At 36.4% G+C, this 12448-nt stretch overlaps 1 long non-coding RNA gene across 1 annotated transcript; it reads right to left on the reverse strand.

Moving 5' to 3' along the window:
- Nucleotides 1–1116: 1116 nt before the first annotated feature.
- On the reverse strand, nucleotides 1117–6434 carry LOC107823492 (uncharacterized). The gene is made up of 3 exons (XR_001656644.2): nucleotides 5792–6434; nucleotides 3651–3728; nucleotides 1117–1322 (listed from the first exon to the last, which is right to left on the reverse strand). It is a non-coding gene; the product is annotated as an uncharacterized LOC107823492 (long non-coding RNA).
- Between the last annotated feature and the right edge of the window lie 6014 nt (nucleotides 6435–12448).

The raw sequence follows: 12448 nt of genomic DNA on the forward strand, positions 1-12448 counted from the left end.
GGTGCGTATATAATGCCATAATCTTTTCCCATATTTCATATACGTATATATACATATACGCCGTCTGAGTCATGACCAATGCACATGAATGAAATGCATGAAAAATACGTAATAATCTCAATATTTCTTCCGGATAAACTTTTTCAACTGCGTATTATTCTGAGTCCCATGAACAAAAAATAATAATAATTTTCATGGGGAATCAAGAATATAGACACCCCTAATAATTCTATGAATAGAGTTATTTATGAAAGTTGCCTATTGTCATAATAGAATATACATATATAACAGCTGACAACCTATTCTCTCTAGCCTAGTGTTAACGTTACTCCACAAACTGTAAACATTAATTCTCAAAAGAAGATTATGCATCAAGTATCCTGTATACAAAAGTGTATTTAGGTGATACGGCAAATAATGTCAAATTGACGTTTAAGTTATTAGTATCAACCAAGTACTGATACCCTCAATTTAGGAGAGAAATTTACCTTCAAAAGTAACATACTTGCTGATACAAATGCACCTTCATAGGCAATATAGGCATTACACATATCAACAATAAAATGAAACCATAAATGACAAGTAAAGCTGCTCATTCAATCCACTACAAGAAAACGGAGATTTAGAGAGGGAACATTTGGTCGTTAAAAGTCCAATTCGGGTCGTTATAAGTTATTAACGACCGGAAAAAATTCGGCCGTCACCGATCGTTAAAGGTCCTGACGTTAAAAGTTAACGACCGATTTACAATCTGTTCGTTAAAGGATCTTTAGCAACGGCATAACTGTTGGTCGTTAAATATGTGTTTTAGCGACAGAATTTTCCCTTCGCTAATTTGTTATCCGGTCGTTAAAAGTCTTTAACGACAACAATGTATTAAGTCAATACAAGTTCTTTTAGCGACCGATATTCCCTTCGTTAATTGTATAATTATTTTTAACAACAAAAAATCTCTTCGTTAATAGTCATTTATCTATTTGAGAAACATGTCGTTAAAGAGTTTTAATGACCACATTTTTCTTTACTAATATGAAAATGTAATAAATATAATAAAAATTTAAATTACGTGAGTAGTAATAATTATTTATATGCTTTCATACACGCTCAACAACACTGGAAATAAACCAAATACTTGATATCTTGTTAATACAAAAAACTAAAAGTATCATATTTGAAAGCAGTACAAATAAAATCACATAAAGGATGTACTAGTAGTTTACAATAGGTCAAAGGGGAACAAATTAAGATAGATCATCTTCCTCGAGCTCCTTAGCCTTCAATGTTTCCTTCACTCTTCGAAGAAGTGTTGTCCTCCAAGCATCCTGTGGAGTGAAGATATTTAAGTAGATTGTAGAAAATCGGTGTAAAATTACAACATAGTAATATTTGCTCAAGTCAATTAAGCATCCAAATATAAATCCACGAAGCAGTGATAAAAAAAAGAATTAAAGAAGATACAACAATATGCTAACTGGCAAACTGTACAATTTCTCTTTCCCAGCTAACCAGCTTCCCTATGATCTAGCTTTCCTTTTTGTTAAGGGGACAATTTATTTTCAATCTAGCAAAGGAATCCACAGCTGTGTAGCTCAGACTAAAACTAAAAGCTATACCTAAAGTCAGAGAAAACTTCAAACAAGAGTTGAAAATCAAATCATCAAAAAAGTTTTCCAAGAAAAAGCACTCAACTCCAATTGCTTGTAATTTTGTAATTATAATATCTTTATGTGATCAACTTTTAAAAGGCTCAATAAATGTCTTGCCAAATTGTACTTGAATGCCTATAAAAAGGCCAGCCCCTCCTCATTTCAGTCATATAATTCTAAACCAAGAAACCATCTGCCATATATTTTCTTCTCAAGAAAACATGAAGATTTTCAAATTTGTTTTCATTGCCATTCTCCTCATACAGGTAGTTTTCAGATTGGTATAATTAACATATGCACTTTTGTTTAGTTGTGATGCTACTAATATAGTTTTAAGCAGCTCTACTTCATATTGTCTTAACAACTTTACTGGTTGCACATGAATCTTCGACGTCTTCTTTCACATTTCACAACTTAAAAAACCAAAGAGGGAAAAAATGAGAGTTCGAATAAATGAATTCCAGAAAATCATTTAAGAGGTCATTGCCAATAGCATTTGCATCAATAAGACACCAAAGTAGAATCCAAGAGACAAATTATTTCGAGAAATGGCATAATTAAAATGCAATTGATAGACCTTGGTTGTAAGAATATTTAACAAAATGATTCACTGTTTCAATAAACCTGAGATAAGGCAATCAACAACACAAACAACTACCACAATTTGGTACTTATCTAGTTATTATCATTTGTAATTGGAAAGAGAACTTGTAGAGTTTAATACCCAGTTCGGATTTCTTTAAAAAAAGATGCAACATCAATAAAACAGTAGATATATTACTTATAAACTAGTAGATTGCTTCTAGGAATCGACCAAAACTTAAACGTTATTGTGGCACAATCTACTGCACAATCTACTAAACCTAATGAACTATTGGAACACTGTGTAGATGAGTGATAATCAACAGAAAATTCCTATCAAATCCAAATATCCTAGAGACATCCCTGCTTCTACAACCTTGGCAACGATCTACAAGGATGTGAGATCAGCTTTACAAAATCACACAAACTTCCAGAGACATCCCTCTTTCTTACACAATATTCTTGCCTTAAATAGAGATCTTTGGAGTTGCAATAAATAGCACTCCCTCTGTTTCAATTTATGTGAACCTATTTCCTTTTTAGTCCGTGCAAAAAAGAATGACCCCTTTCCCTATTTGGAAATAATTTACCTTTATGTAATGATTTATAGCCACACAAAATATATGTGCCTCATTTTACACCACAAGTTTAAAAGTCTTCTATCTTTTCTTAAACTTCGTGCCCAGTCAAATGGGTTCACATGAATTGAAACAGAAGGAGTAATATTGTATAACAGATTAAGTGAAAAAAATTAAGAAAGCCCTAAGCCTATACAACAACAACAACAAACCTAGTGTAATCCCACAAGTGGGGTCTGGGGAGGGTAATGTGTACGCAGACCTTACCCCAACCTTGTGAAGGTAGAAAAGCTGTTTCCGATAGACCCTCAGCTCAAGATTTCTAAACATTTGAATTCTAACAAATAAATTTACTTATTTTCTAAAGCATGTATGTGTTCCTAGAAAAGGAACAACAAGCAGAAGCACTAGAAGAGCTAAATATCATTGTTTCATAAGTAAGTCATTGTAACTAAAAAATATAGCCACTCTAATCAAAATTATACAAAGTAGAGTAATAGTCTATTTATGCAAGTTCGGTAAACAACACGGATAAAAGAGGATGGTTGCAATAGGTTGACGACCAGCATAAAGTTATTCAATTTATGATGAATCTTCACGATATAAAATGGCTCAACTTGCTTGAGATCGAGGCATAGTTGTTTGTGTATGAAAGTTCAGTTGGCTCTCACTTAAACCATTAGAATGAATGACTATTCAGGTGAAAGGAGGACATAAATAATGGCAGGTAGAAGGACTTGCATATGAAACTACTCATAGATATAGCAAATTCTGTGGTCTTTCTACAAGTATTGGGGTTTTAGGATGCACAAGAATGAGAAAAGGAAAGTAATGCTACTCATACCAATTCTTGGCGAAGTTTGTTGCTGTGATGTAGAAAAGCAGCTTTCTCCTCCGTCAATCTGTAAATAACTGATTTTGCCTGAAAAGATACGTCTAGATTAATCATGTTGATGCGGAACTGTAAGGTAAGGAAGCTGGCCAAGATCTCCTTTCAAACATGCTTAAAACAAACAAACTAACTACAACAAGCATGAAACGTTTGAAGGATCTAAGAGTAGCTGCAAATGCGTACGCAGAAAAAGCCATTAGAAAACAGTTTAGGGGATAAGAACAGATCAAACCTCTCTTTAGATTGCTACTAAATACCGATTTAATATAACTAGCGAGCATCTTATGTGAATTAGGATGACAAGACAACTATGCTCGGACTAAGAGAATGAGGAGAGGATTGGAGAACTAATCACGAAGAGAATGGTGTTCCGTTAATTTGATCAACTAGATATCAAGATAAAGCCTGCAGCAAAACTCAACACTAGAAGAAAGAAACTTGATATATTTCATAAAAATTAAAGATTCTAATATAGGGTGAAATTCCAGTATAACAAACTTTTTACCTAGTTAAAGGGTAATCTCTGATCAGAAAACCAAATATTTCTGGCGTATGTCTATGCCAAATGATTAATAATCACTCAGAGAAAGATCGTCAAAACAAACTTGAATAACAAATACCAAACCAGCAGTTTGTAACTCAATGTCATCCAAATAGAGATTAGAAGTTTAGCTCCAACAGTATTTTCAGGAGAACTTTTTTGGGATGCTACTGGTCCCGATAATAAAGATTGTAAGTTTGTTGATAACATGTCATAGATACTACAATGAACTCGAGTTATTTTCAGTATATGTCACTACATCCTAACGTATTTACACCACTTCTCTAGATAACATATGTTATGATATCATTAGGTCATTCAAAAACATCTCAAAGACACAAGAAACCGTGGTAGATTATGTCATCTTTAGACACCTCCAACAACATGAATGCGCCTGCTAAGGGAATGATGATTCACAAATAGTCAAATAATACAAATTAGTGACAATGAATATGTCTCATAAGCACTAGATATCAACAAATAATAACATGCATAAATGCACACATGTATAGAATACATAGAAAATTTGACATTCCACAAAATAATGGTACACAATATATTATTGACTATCATTAGGACATAAGTAAACAAAGACACACACATATGTTATTGACTTTAATGGGATGTAAATGTATGGTACAATATGGAATTATAATAGAAATTTGACCTCTGAAGATTTATCATGAGTTTCAAGGAATATTCTTGTGAGCTCAAAACCATTTTAACTCTACACATTTCCAAATTAAAGTAGGTTAAACAATGTTTAAGCAATTAGTTAAACTGAATTATTTCAATTTTTGTTAAGTTACATCATCCTCACTGCTCCTCTTGGATTCATTTTCAGCGTGAGAGACATATAAGCCAATAGTTCACTATCCTTAGTATACTGATGGTTAAACAAGTACACAAATCAGCATAACAAATAAGTGCACATAGGCTAAAACAGATAGATCAAGTACTAGCTCTGCTAATAAATATATACTCAATCAGATTACCAATTGAGCTTCCAAAAGTGATCAAGCTAATGCTGCTGCACTTAAAATGGTTGAAAAACCATCAGTTGTTAAACCTACTGCTGCACTTGAAGTTAAAAAAACAGCAGGTTTGAAACCTAGTGCTGTGCATATTCAGGGGCAAGGTGTTGAAGGTGTGAAAGATTTGGATAGTGCAATTGATGTAGGTGTTCATGCAAAGGAAATAGCTGGGCAGTCACAACATATTACAGATGATCAAGCACAAGATAGAGTACAAGTAGGAAAGTTCCAACACAATCTGCTGCACAATCTACTAAACCTAATGACAACCCTATAGTTATACAACAACTAAAAATTATCAACTTCGATTTTAGGAGGACCGATATTTCGACAGTTATACTTGGCACTCAGTGAAACTGATAGTACGAAATTGACATTGAGAATAAACTGTTAGAGAAGATTATCTAATCTTGATAGGAGATATAGCAGTTGCTCATTCAGAACAGATATTGCTCAACAGATTCCTTTTCTAGAAAAATAATTACTCAATTTACATAGAAAAGAGTAAAATTTTGAACCTTATCGTGATGAGAAGAACCTCAAAGATTAGCCGTTGTTATCAATGGAGGTGACGGGCAACTTCAATTCGTTCGCTAATTCGCTCTGCTAATTCCGTTCAAACCGAGGTTTACTAACTGTTAGAAAAGTTTGGGGCTTATTAAGTTTATACAATTGAACTGTTTAATTCGATGGGGCTTTTTCCTTTTTTTTGAGGGGCGAGGGGGTGGGAGATTTGGCAGAATCTAGGTTAGGGAAAAAAAGTGAAAAAAGTTAGCGCCACTTTTTTCACTTTTTCATTACTTAATAATTATTTAAGTACCGGTTGTGTTATATTATAACGGCCGAATATCATCCCCTAGCAAAAAATTACTTTTAACGATCGAAAAAAAGTTACTTTTAATGATCGAAAAAACATTTGGTTGCTATAAATATACTTATAACGACCGGTTTTATGTCCCTTCATTAAGAAATGAGATTTTATGTCCCTTCGTTAAGAAATGATAGTTAAAAATCAAATTTCTTGTAGTGATCCTCATGCACATAATCAACTCATTCAATTGTATTTTATATCTACATAGTCATCTTGCTTCTGTCCAGGGTACGTACTTTGAGCAGGAAAAGTGCAATGAGATAGAAGTAGCACAATTCTCCTAATGAATTAACGTAAGAATACCTTGAAATAAATAACTTACTGCTTTTTTGTAATTTTTCGTGGTTACGAAGTCCTGGCTATGAGTTTGCTTGTCAACTTTATCTACCACAGCTATTTTTGTTTCTCCTCCATGTTGAAAGATGTAAAGCAATAAGTTGCTTTTGCTTTTTAGCTTCAAGAATTCTTAATTTGTAGTCGTTCTACACCGCCACCCAAGACATACCAGATCAGTTCTATTTTAAAAAAAGCATCTTGTCCCAGAGCAGCAAATATCTGGAGTTTTTCTTCTAGGTTGCTTAATCACAATTATCCAGACTCATTTAATCTTATATTTAACATATCCAAATCTCACAAAGTCTGTGGAGTAAATCTGACAAGGAGAAAAGCTCACTCCAATCTTTACAATGAATCAGTCACATAGCTTTTGAAGCAATTATAGAGTATTCATTCTAAATCAATCCCAAGAAGGCGAAGATTTTTTCCAAAATAAAGCTGGAAAAAACCAATATAGGACTTATTTAGGAATCCTCAATTCAAGATATTGGTCAAACACCATGTAAAATAAAATGAATCCTTAAAGTTGTGAAAAACAAATCCAAGGATAAGAAAGAGGAAGACTTTACATACTTTACTGCCACCTAATACCAAATTACCTTAGTCATTGTTTGGTTAGCCCCCTTGCTACCACGTGGGGTAGGGTGGAAAATTGTAAACCTTTCTCCGTTTGTTAGGTAATTAGGTAATGTCCCGTTACCTAATTAGCCGATAATTAGCCAATTACCCATGCAATTAAGAATTATCTTAAATTACTTAAAATTCTACTTATTTTTAATATACTTTATACATCATACTATCACGGTCCTATGGTACCTTTTCTTCAACTCGTTTACCCTCTCACTTTCACGACTTTACTTATCACTTTTTATAAATATCACAAATACTTATAATCTCAAAAAAATAGTCTTGTCCTCATCTTAAAGTACTACTATTACAATATTAAAATAATAAATCGTGGTACCATATAAAATCAATACATATACTATTATTTAGTTAAAACATCCATGTAAAAATACATATGTTTTCTCAACTTTTAATTTTGATAATCTCGTATAAAGAGTACAAATTCTCGTACGCTTAATTCTTAAAATGGTAAAAAGATAACCTTCTTTTTTTTTGTAAGAAAATAATTTCTATCTTTACAATAAAGAAAATCTCATAAATTTTCTCATAATATATGTAAAATTTACCATATTCGAAAATAAAAATAATAATAACTATCCAAAATTATACTTATAAAACTTTTACTAAAATACTTCACTTAAAAGAAAATACCACACTAACATAATATCTAATGATATCAAGGTTGTAAACTTACAAGGTATCATAATAATAATGTCTTAAACCCTCTATAACCTCATACTAGACATAATCCCTTTGAACTCATGTGGATTTACTACGGCGCATCCTAATGCTAAGGTATGGGATGTAACACTCATGACTAGTGACACCCCGATGTTGGGCTTTCTTTTCGCGCTGTTGTTTGTTTTAAACTCTAAATAAAGGTTTTTTGTTAAATAGATTTGGTTTTATCCTAATAATTGTAAATACTGATTGGTTTTGGGTTTGTGTCAGCTGGCCTAGTTCCATGATAGGCGCCATCACGACCGGGTTAGTTTTGGGGTCGTGACAAGTTGGTATCAGAGCCTAGGTTACATAGGTCTCACGAGTCATAAGCAGATTTAGTAGAGTCTCGCGGATTGATACCGAGACGTCTGTACTTATCCTCGGGAGGTTGCATGTCACGACCCAATTCCCAAACCCGGTCGTGATGGCGCCTCTCATGAAGACAAGGCCAGCCAGACCAAAACGGGACACGTCTTTAAGCAGTTAATTATCATAAATATTAATAAACATAATATAATATCCATAGGTTGCGAAAACTTTAATGATAACAACAGTGGAAACCATCCCGACACAGCCCAAACCGGGGTGTCACAAGTCATGAGCTATTACAGAATCTGCTATAGGTATGCAAAGTACGAAATCCGATACAACAGTCTGAAGAAAACATAAATGATAGAGGATAAGAGAGACAAGGGGCTGCAGACGTCAACAACTACCTCGTAATCCCAAATCACCGCCTAGCCTGGACGGAATCAACCGCTCAGCTACGGACTCTGCTATGCCTGAATCTGTACACACGGTACAAGGAGTAATGTGAGTACTCCGACTCAGTGGGTAATAATTATAAATAATGGCTGAAAGTATGAAAACACGTAAAGGCACAAAGCAATTCCATATCAAGCAGTGAAAATCACTTAAAGCAGTAAATCAGTGAAGAAATCAAATGATATTCCTTTTAAAACAAGTAAAACCGGTAATTTAACAGATAAATAACAAGTAGAAATCCGTCCCTCGGGCACAGTATCAATCGCTCAGCATAGTATCAGCCCCTCGGGCTCACTCTCAGTACAGTATCAGCCCCTCGAGCTCAGTATCAATCACTCAGAACAGTATTAGCCCCTCGGGCTCACTCTCAGAATAGTATCGGCCCCTCGAGCTACCTTACAATCACTCATATCAGCCCCTCGGGCATAGCATCAATTACTCAGAACAATGGGTACCCGCACTCACTGTGGGTGTGCAGACTCCGGAGGGGCCCCTTACGGCCCAAGCGCTATATCAAGCCACCTCGTGGCATCATCACTCGGCACTCGGCCTCACATCACTCAAGCCACCTCGTGGCATATAAAGTATCTCAGGCCCTCGGCCTCATATCACTCAGCATATCCTCACATATGGCCCTCGGCCTCACTCAGTCCAAAAATCATCACAAGCCCCTTGGGCATTAGTAAAACAGTAGTTCTCAGCCCAAAACATGATGTAGAAATATCATTTAAGTTTCAAATCTGAGTAAAAGTGGCTGAGTTTGTAAAATAGTAGATATCAACAGGACTGAGTTCAAATAATAAGTCAAGCAGTGAGAAAACAGTGATAAAATCCCCGAAGGGTTCAAATAGTTGGCACGAAGCCCAAATATGGCAATCAGCCCAAATCATGATGATAACAAATGAATTTCAGTCAAATATTTGGTAAAATCATCAATCGGGATGGACCAAGTCACAATCCCCAGTAGTGAAAGACCCCACGCTCATCATCCAGCGCGTATCTTGCCTCAATATAGCACTACGATGTGCAATCCGGGGTTTCAAACCCTCAGGACATCATTTACAATCATTACTTACCTCGAACTGGCTAATTCTCTAGCTCGCGACGCTTTTGTCCCTCGAATTGGCATCCACGCGCATCAAATCTATCCAACATCAGAACGAATACGTCACAATATGCTAAGGGAGCAAAGCCCAAGCGAAAACATTCGAAAAATATCAAAAATCCCGAAATTAGCAAAACACGAGCCCCGGGCCCACGTCTCGGAATCGGGTAAAATTTACATTTTCAGAATCCTCATACCCTCACGAGTCTAACCATACCAAAATTATTCAATTCCGATACCATTTGGTCTTTCAAATCATCATTTTACATTTTTGAAAGGTTTCACAATTTTCTTCCAATATTCCATCCCAAATCACGAATTAAATGATGAATTCAGTGATAGATTCATGTATTCTAGCCAAATCTGAGTTAAAATCACTTACCTCGATGAATTTCTTGAAAAACCTTCGAAAAATCGCCAAAATCCGAGATCTCTAGGTCAAAATATTAAATAAAATCCAAAACCTCATATTTATAGGTACCCCTCAGATTTCAGCTACCGCGGGCCGCACCAAATCGACCGCGGTCCGCGCAAGCCAGTGCGGTCCGCGCAAACACAACCGCGGCCGCACAGGCCTTCCTCTGCAGTGACAGGCTTTAGTATTTTTGTCATAACTTTTGATCCAAATGTCCAAATTTCGATATCTTTAGTTTTCTGGAAACTAGACACGAAGTGCTACAACATTTGTGTTTGACTCACCTAAAAATTCCATGTATTTCAAAAAATATGAGCTTCTGAAGTTGGCCCAGCCGGAAGGTTCTTCACCGCGGCCGCGCCCACTTTTGTGCGGTCCGCGCGACGCCTTCCGCGCCCGCACTCATTTTTTTGCGGACCGCGTGGGTGAGTTCTGGGGCCTGCAACCCTCCTGGACCTGCTACAACTATGATTTTCGGCCTAAAACATCCCGGAACCTACCCGGGATCTCCGAAACTTTAAACTAATTGTACCAACACATCCCATGATATCGTTCAAACTTGTTCAACACTTCGGAACGCTTACAACAACATCAAATCACCAATTTAACATAGGATTCAAGCCTAAGAACTCCAAGAACTCTTAAATTATGCTTTCGATTAAAAGGTCTATCAAATCTTGTCCGAATGACCTGAAATTTTGCACACGCATCCCAAATGACACAACGAAGATACTACAACTCTCGGAATTCCATTCCGACCCCTATATCAAAATCTCACCTATCAACCGGAATTTGCCAAAATATCAATTTTGCCAATTCAAGCCTAAATCTTCTCTACAACTCCAAAACCCATTCTGATAGCGCTCCTAAGTCACAAATCACCTCCCGAAGCTAACCGAACCATCGGAACGCACTTCCGAGCCTTCTAACACATAAGTCAATATTTGGTTGAAAGACTAAGTGTCTTATTTCCGAACTAATCAACCCAATCACATAAAACACGGATAACGAAGCGTAAAGAAGCTGAAATGGGGGAAACGAAGCGGTACTCATGAGACGACTGGCCGGGTCATCACACTGCAGAACCTTTAGGAAAAACTTCACATTCTTGAATTCTCATCGTGCGACATTGATTCAGCTTGAAATGTAACTCTTGAAATTCCTTCCACGTGTTCGTATGCGCGCATGAGCGCTCGGTATCAACTATGCATCGACGGCTTGTGATTCCTTTATCAAGGGACAAGATGTGATTTCTGTGTGTTCATGTTGGGCCAGTCTGGATGACTTGAGGCTGGGCTTTGCTTGTAGCTTGAGCGCTGAGGTGTTGATTGTGTGAGTGCATGTTTTTGGAGTTATATGTTTGATAGTGTCCCTATCAGGGGAAATGATGACTGGATAGCTACGTGGTTATTACGATGTGACTGCGAGATGCGTTCGTATGATTTAAAGGTGATGAGAAGAGTTTGCTTGAGGGTAGAAAGAACTATCTAGTGCTTGAATTTCATCGTGTTTTGATGCATAGGCCCGAGTTGTGGGTGTGTTGAAGGACCTTTTCATGTTGTCTAGTTGTGAAGTGAAGTAGATTTTATGTTTTGATATGAGTTCAGACTTAGGAAGGTTAAGTGATTGTATAATGGTTATGATTATGAAAGAGTATAGACAGATCGATTTGAGGCTAAGCAGGTGGGCTATCTCCTGCAGGGTGTCCTGAGGGTGTGTGATCCCAATGTTGTTTAGTAGTGAGTTTTCTTTTACCAGTGAACTATATGTAGTACGATTTGAGTTTGGATTGCTTATGAGAATGGACTTGACTGTTACGAGGGTGAATGTGAGATTTGTAGATGATTGGAAACACTAAATGGTTTATGTTGCATGAGCTTATGAAGGATTTAGTTGGATCTCACTATGGTACTATGGCAGTAATAGAGTATGGGCATTGTGAGTTTTATGTATTTTTATCTATGGCTTTGAGCCAAGTGGGGGAGTCTGCTATTGATCAAAATTGATTGCACAATTATGTGCTATGTTTATGACGACCTGGCCAGTCGTCTCATGAGTTACCACTCCATTTTCTCTATTTCTACTTCGTTATGCTTTATTTATCCATGTTATGTGGTATCGGGTTGGTCGGATCGAGTTCGGAAAGGATTTGGCAAGGTTTGAGACACTTAGTCTCTTTAGAGTGAGTTTAAGTTGGAAAAGTCAACCGGATGTTGACTTATGTGTTAGAGGGCTCGGATGTGAGTTTCGATGGTTCGGTTAGCTTCGCGAGGTGATTTGACTTAGGAGCATGATCAGAATGAATTTTGGAGGTTCGTAGTAGATTTAGGCTT

The sequence above is a fragment of the Nicotiana tabacum genome, chromosome 20 (genome assembly GCF_000715075.1).
Source record: "Nicotiana tabacum cultivar K326 chromosome 20, ASM71507v2, whole genome shotgun sequence".
NCBI classification, from domain to species: domain Eukaryota; kingdom Viridiplantae; phylum Streptophyta; class Magnoliopsida; order Solanales; family Solanaceae; genus Nicotiana; species Nicotiana tabacum.